General features: G+C 32.0%; 1 long non-coding RNA gene across 1 annotated transcript; it reads left to right on the forward strand.

Moving 5' to 3' along the window:
- The first annotated feature begins 2,688 nt into the window (after positions 1–2,688).
- On the forward strand, positions 2,689–3,769 carry LOC131926925 (uncharacterized). Its single transcript, XR_009383579.1, has 3 exons — positions 2,689–2,754; positions 3,299–3,350; positions 3,665–3,769. It is a non-coding gene; the product is annotated as an uncharacterized LOC131926925 (long non-coding RNA).
- Positions 3,770–8,444: the final 4,675 nt, after the last annotated feature.

Raw genomic sequence — 8,444 nt, forward strand, 5'->3', positions numbered from 1 at the left:
ATATATATATATATATATATATATATATATTTATATTTATATTTATATTTATATATATATATATATATATATATATATATATATATATATATATATATATATATATATATATATATATATATATGTATATATATATATATATATATATATATATATATATATATATATATATATATATATATATATATATATATATATATATATATATATATATATATATATACTAGCCGTCCCGGCCAGGCCCTGCTGTGGCTTATGTGAAAAACCTTTCTGTTAAAGACCATTACCTGTGTGTTTAGTAATCATCATAAACCCGGCATTGCCCACCCAAACCACAATCAACCAAAACCAAAACAACAAAACGCAAACATAACGCTAACACAATTACAAATACAAACGAAAACAAAAACCTAACAACAAACACAACCACACACACCAATACAAACACAAAGAAAAAACAAACAAAAAAGCAAACGAAAACAAAAACCTAACAACAAACCCAACCACAACCACAAACACCAATACGAACACTAAGAAAAAAAACGAAAAAGCAAACGAAAACAAACCAAATCCAAACGCAAAACCAACCACAAACACAAACCCAAATAAAAAAAACACAAACAAAGAAGCAAACGAAAACAAACCAAATCCAAACGCAAACGAACCACAATCACAAATACAAACACAAACCCAAAGAAAAAACAAACAAACGAAAACGAAAAAAGAAAGAACAAAAACGAACCAAATCAAAACGCAACCACTAACGCAAACCCAACCTAAACACAATGAAAATACAAACGCGAACATAAACGCAAAGTGCTCACAGTCTAGCCCGGGGCAGAATCGCCTGTTTCAGCTTAATAAACGACTATAGTACCCCAACTTATTCATAGTCTTTTGCACTCACTTAAACGAACGTAGTTGCCAAACCAAACCAAATGAACAATTATAATACTCCAAGCTTATCCGTAAAATACCTACAACATTTGCACTTGATCAATCCCCGCTAATTATGTAATTATTTTTTTCCCAACACCAAAACAAATTAATAAAAAGTAACATTTTTTCCACTAATGCAATGTTTTATAAAAGGAAGTAATTGTGTTTTCCTAATTTATCAAAGGGAGGTAAGTGCTAAAGGACTAAATATAAATAATTTTCAGACATAATTAGAATTTTTGCTATTTTTTTAAAATTGTGTTTAATGAACATGCCGACAATTATTACTATCAGTTTGAAAAATGAAAATTATTTCCCAACACTTTCAATAGTATTGTTTTAACTCATAAATTTAGACTATGAGCACGATAATAGTCTAACACTTAAATCCATCCAAGTATGTCAACGACAAACTTATTACATACAGAATTGAGCTTTATATATATAATATATATAATATATATATATATATATATATATATATATATATATATATATATATATATATATATATATTTATTTTTATTTATTTATATACATATACATATACACAAATACAGTGAGTCTCTTTCTCTATTTCTCTGATATAAATAAATAAATAAATAAATATATATATATATATATATATATATATATATATATGTATATATATATATATATATATATATATATATATATATATATATATATATATATATATATATATATATATATATATGTATATTTATTTATATCAGAGAGATAGAGAAAGAGACTCACTAGTACATTAAACAGCTATTCGCTTTAAAAAACAACAAAATATTCCACTCGGGAGTTTATGGGTTAAGTCATATATTCATTTCTCTAACTTTTGTGTTAAGGTCTGTTTCTGTAGTCCACTATCACGATAAGCTGACCAGGATAAAATATTTGCTGCCTTTTAAAGTGACCGGTTTTTGTAAATCTAATTTTTAAAATTTCTATTTTAATAGATTCTATTTATACAGTTACAAATTTATTTGTAATTTCAGATTTTTAACACAATTAATAACTTAAATTAATAACTTTATTAATAACTTAAACATATTTGACTGAATTGCGTGAGTCTGTGGTTTTATTTACAAAGGAATTTGATGTGATACACCGTCAAGATAACGATATTGCAACGGACAACTTAACTATAGAAGCTCTGCAACAGCGCAGGCATGGGGATGATTGCAGTAATTAATGATGACAAAACAGATCTGTAGGTAACAGGTGCGAGACCTGTTGAGGTCAGGTGTTGAGATCTACCCAATGGCCAGGTCAGGTCATACTAGATGGCCGTGTCTAGCAATGATTTGGGCCACATACCTACTTGTCCTAACAGTGATGCGGCCCACCTACCCGAGCCTGGCTAAGCACCTATAGTCAAAGCACCTGTAGTCAAAGCACCTATAGTCAAAGCACCTGTGGTCAAAGTCCATATGGCAAAGCCTCTATGGCCGAACCCTCTATGGTCAAAGCACCTGTGGTCAAAGCCCCTAGGACCCTATAAAGCCACAAACTAGCTTCTGCAGACTACTGCCTATAAAATATGTAATATATATGTATATATATATATATATATATATATATATATATATATATATATTAAAAACGCAATGGGCGGTGCTCAGTGTGTGCACGTTTTGATTATACCACGTCCGCAGATGAGAGGAAATCTGATTGGCTACAAGTTGCCTGGATTATGTATATAAACTACTGGATGTTAATCCAAAATCCACGGCTCACCTGTTGATGCAAAAGCAAGTAAAGCGTTTTGTTTTTGAAGAAAACTGTCCGCCAAAGTTACAGGTATTACTTTTCGTATTATTTTAGCTATGTAGTCAATTTATCTAGTTACTCAGTGTTTCTATTGTATGTACGTCTCGTACTTAGTTGCTGGTCAGTATAACATGTATTGAATCTCTCATTATACCACTCTCTTATTTGTGTGAATATGTGTATCGTTTATTAAAACAATACCATTTCGATACCTCGAATATGATTTTCAGGAATAGTAGGAAATTCCCCTTAATATTACAATTAAAAACGAAGAAGAAAAAATAAGTCTTTTTACTCTGATCTTGAACTTTCGTACAATCTATAATCTCACAGTCACAACAAGGAATAATAACTAAAAATAGATGGAAACGTCCATTAACGTATGTACGTTTCAGTAATCATATTAATCAATCATATGACACACACTGCCTCAACATATTGCTTGCTCAATCAAAAGTTTTCTATTGTACCCAAAATGTTAATTAACGAAACTGTTTTTTTTTGTCGAATATTACATTGTGCTACATGAAATCAATGCACTGAAATATCTATAATTTTTAATGTTCAAATACAGGTCAAAATGATGCGTTTCCTATTACTATCGATTTTCTTGCTGCAGTGTGTCAGTAAGTAACAAATATTTCACGAATTCCTTATCTGAAATAATTTTTATTTGTGTTATATGAAGTTTAATGTTCTCAATATTTTAGTGGACGTTTGACATCTAGTGTTTATGGACACAAAATAGGCAGTAAAATCATTCATTCTGTTTCATCCAATTTGTTTACTAATTATGCTTTCGTACTATGATTAATTTTATAAAGTTTAAACGTTTTTGTAATATTTCCTTAATTTTTGTAACGGTTCTTTGTTTAAAAAAATAAAAATATTATGAGCGTTCATATTTTAGAGCCACTTTCGTGTTGATTATATTTCCTAGCCGAATTTTCTACCGCGACAAGTCTAGTACCAAGAAACAAAAGAAGTCTCATCGGCCTAGGTTATATTTTGCAAGCCTACACTGGAAGAGCTGCTGAATATATGTTAAATAAAAGCTTGTAAAAAATAAAACAAGACAATTCGCTCGATTATGATCTAATAATTGCATACAATGTATTTTAATGGACAATTATTTTATTTCAAACACAGACAAACTATTCCAAAGGCACATTTAACAAATACCTCTATAGTTTTCGAGGGTAGAGTTATATGGACTTTTGGACTAATATAATTTACCGTACTAAAGTCATTTAGATCTATTCGTCAGACTAAACGTCGCTAAAGTCTCAACGCCATAGTGCCTGATTTGACTTTTTTTTAATTACGCGGTATCTCTTTCTTTAACATTAGCCTAATGACAAATGACGTAACGCGCGCCGCGAACTTGGTGACGTTGTGCTAAGTGTGGGATGAAACGGCGGGGTTGAGAAAAATGACGTATTTCTTTTTTTTTTTTAACAGACGAATAAGTGATAGATTCTAATTTTCCTACGAACTATAGGTTGATCTAGTTTTTTTTCTAGAGGGAGATATCACTATATAGTGGGTGTTTTTTGTTTTTGTAATAATGGATGGTGGGGATGGTTAAACATCGACTACTGAACAAATAAAAAACTGATGAAAGCAGAAGGCAAAGAAAAAAAAACGATGTGGTATTCAGATGTAACTAATTAAAATTTAAAACTATTTTTATAAACACAATAATCTTAATTCAGAAAAAGTGTAGGCCTAAGACCAATATCTACAGACAAAATAAACAACTAGGCTTAAATGGATCACCCATAAACAGTGCCGGCGCCAGGTTATTTAGCGCCCTAGGCAAAACTTAATAAAAGCGCCCCCCTCTTTTTTATGCCCCCGTATTATCAGAGGCATAGCGACCCTTCCCGGCGCCCGGGGACAAGCTTACGATTTGCACCCCTCCCCCCTCAAACTTTCATTTTGTTTCTCCAACCCATTTTGGCGCCCCCCCCCCCACTACGGACAGCGCCCTAGGTGACAGCCTAATTCGCCTTATAGGTAGCGCCGGTCCTGTCCATAAATGACGTCATACTTTTCCCGATGAATTCCCTTTCCCCCAATCGTCACTAAAAGCAAGATGTTGATTTAATATCATTTCGCAGTTCTACTATTCCCGAACGCGTAATCACAATTTCTAACGAAAACGAATATATTCTTCATCATTTTTAAAAAAAATATTTTACCCCGTCCCATATTTTGAGTCCAACGTCATTTATGAAGAATATGGACGACCTAATAATTGACAAGTTCATTAGTACAAAAGGGTTTAATAAATCATGGACCTCCCAAAAGTTTTTGAGATCTTGGATGGGCCATCTTCTTAACTTAAAGATAAGAAGATGGCCCTCTGTCCTACTTATATTAAATAAGACAACTATGTATATTAAAGAACAAAGTCAACACAATATACATACGAATAGACATTTGTATAAAGGGAAACTACTCTAAATTTTATTTGGAAAGATGGCCGCTGTTTTTATCTACTAATATTTATCTCAAACACCTAGTTTAAAGTTAGTTTCATGTTATTTTAAATCGTTTTGGTCACTGATTGTTATTTTAAATCAATTATCTGTTATATTTTGTAAAATTTTACTTAAATATACTTATTTAAACAAATATATTCATCAGTTACCTCCCCCGCACATTACTACTGCAGCCGAATTGATTACGCTAAAACGATAGATTACCCTAATAAAAATAGTACCATCAAATACTATTTGACCTACCAATCCAATAGCAAAACATTTTTACATACAGCTCATTTTTCTAGTAACAGAGACAGAGGAGATGTTTTAATTTTTGGGTAGGCCTAATCGCTTGTAGGAAAAAAAAACACAGAAAAAAAAAAACAGAAAAAAGTCACAGGAAAAAAGTCACAGAAAAAAAATTCACAAATATATATTTGCATGATACTTTTTAATACTTTTATGTATTAATATTCAGAGAGTGCAAATTAACTTAATTAATTAAATGTAATGTGTGTAGGCTGTATACGCATAGGAATTTTTATAATTCATCTAAAAATATTTAGTATGAAGTATGTAGATTGTAATTATTTTAAACTTAAGATTAGTAGCGTTTAATAGAATGCTCCAAAGTCCACGGTTTTAATCCTGTTTTTTTTTTTAATTAGCAACATTAAATTACCGTGAAATGGTAAGTTCGTCTGACTTGCTGCCCTCAACTCATGGCCACAATAGTTATGTTTAGATGTTTAGTTCAACCACCTTTACTGCCCACATTTATCACGCTCATTACATAACAACACTTAGGACCAAAAAAGAAAGCCGACAAGGTTCAAATGCTGTCATTGACGCATGACGTCAACAACACAAAATATGTTCGGAAAATGCCTATTGAGGAGAGGCCGACCAGAGAATAGCCTACGGCAAAATTTGCCTAAATTTCTTTTATAATTAAATTTTTTACTGCGTTTTTAACTAAATACGGAACAAAAGTTGAGATTGTTGTGTAAATTATATTAGAGTATTTTTACTTACAATTGTTATAAACCATAACGCTTTTAACGTCTATAAATAATTTATGCTATAAAAAATACAACCCACAACAATAAACATACAAAATTTTACAATTCTAAACCAATAAAAAAAAATATTTCTAAAAATATTTATGTGACTTTTTATCTGTGACTTTATTTCTGTGATTTTTTTTCCAAAATTTTTTTTCCACAGTGACTTTTTTTCTGTGACTTTTTTTCCGAGCAAAAACTGTGACTTTTTTCTGTGTTTATTTTTTTTTTGGTGACTTTTTTCCGTTTACCGGCCTAATCACTAAAATAAAGAGGGCGTTAGGAGCCGTGTGGTATTAAGCCCCAATCAACACCCCACCCCCACAAAACCCCCAATAACACTGCTAATCTACTTCTGAGGTAACAACCAATGCTGTTCTTTGATAACAGAGAAGCAGAGGATTCATTTTATGTAATTTATGACCCACTTGGTCCAATAGGGAGAGGATGAGACAGGATTTAATCCCGATTGTAGGAAAAAAAAAGTCACAGGAAAAAAAACCACAGGAAAAAAGAACACAGAAAAAAGTCACAGGAAAAAAAGTCACAAATATATATTTGCATGATATTTGTGAATACTTTTATGTATTTAATATTTAGAGAGTGCAAATTAACTTAGTATTAATTAAATGTAATGTAATGTGTGTAGGCTGTACACGCATAGGAATTTTTACAATTCATCTAAAAATATTTATTATGAAGCAATATTTTAAACTTAAGATTAGTAGCATTTAATAGAATGCTCCCAAGTCCACGTTTTTCATCGTGTTTTTTGTTTGTTTCAAATACCAATATTAAATTACCGTGAAATGGTAAGGCCATCTGACTTGCTGCCCTCAACTCATGGCAACAATAGTCATCTTTAGTTTAACCACCTTTACTGCCCACATTTATCACGCTCATTACATAACAAAACTTAGGATCAAAGCAGAAAGCCGACCAGGTTCAAAGGCTGTCATTAGCACATAACGTCAACTAACCAAAATATGTTCGGACAATGCCTTCTGAGGAAAGGCCGATCAGAGAATAGCCTACGGCAAAATGTGCCTAAATTTCTTTTATAATTAACTTTTCTACCGCGTATTTAACTAAAAGTTGAGATTGTTGTGATATCTTTAGAGTATTTTTACTTTATCTTAGAGTACTTTTACTTACAATTGTTATAAATCATCATGCTTTTAACGTGTATAAATAATTTATGCTATAAAAAAATACAACCCATAACAATAAACATACACAATTTTACAATTCTTAACTAATTAATAAAAATATTTCTAAAAAGATTTTTGTGGCTTTTTTTCTGTGACTTTATTTCTGTGACTTTTTTTCCGATAAAATTTTTCTACTGTGACTTTTTTTCTGTGACTTTTTTTCCTAGCAAAAACTGTGACTTTTTTCTGTATTTTTTTTCCTGTGACTTTTTTCCGTTCACCTGATACCCGCCCCCACCAGTTTCTGGACCACTTCTTTCATCTCTTTGTAGGTAACATGGATTACAGTTACAGATCTCAGACAATCTGGGGTGGCATGTTATGTAATATAAGACCTTCATGGTCTAGCAGGGTGGAGACCAAAGAGGAATCAGTACCACTGCTCTCCCCTCACTATTTCTCACCTCCATGATAGCCAGACCCCACCAGTATCTAACCCACCATAAAACTTCATCTCTTTATATGTAACATGGACTTCTTAGATCTCAGCCAACCAGAGATATCATCTCCTTATGTAATTTATGGCCCTCAGGGTCCAGCAAGGAGAACAAAGGGGAAACCAGTACCACTGCTCTCCCCTCAACATTTCTCACCTCCATGTCATGTTATGTAATGTATAGCACACATGGCTTATCAGGTGAAAGCATTAAGGCAGATTAGTTAGTACCACCCCTTTTTACATACAAGAATGTTAACTCTGGACAGCTACACACTAGTATACTAGCTACACACTAGGCATACTATTGTGCCAACTGTAAACTACTAGACTGTAGGCCCTATGTACACCTGTAATTGTATCAATTGTAGACTGGGCCCATTGGTGCCTAGTGATAGCTAGTATCAGTAAAAGTGTGTGTACACAGCATTAACTATTTTGGGGTTAGAAATTAATTATTTTTATTGCGGAGTTAGTCTAAACTAGGAGATAATACTTATTGCCCCATTGCCCGGCTAGT

The sequence above is a fragment of the Physella acuta genome, unplaced genomic scaffold (genome assembly GCF_028476545.2).
Source record: "Physella acuta isolate Inbredline_101_S28 unplaced genomic scaffold, ASM2847654v3 ptg001351l, whole genome shotgun sequence".
NCBI classification, from domain to species: Eukaryota; Metazoa; Mollusca; class Gastropoda; family Physidae; genus Physella; species Physella acuta.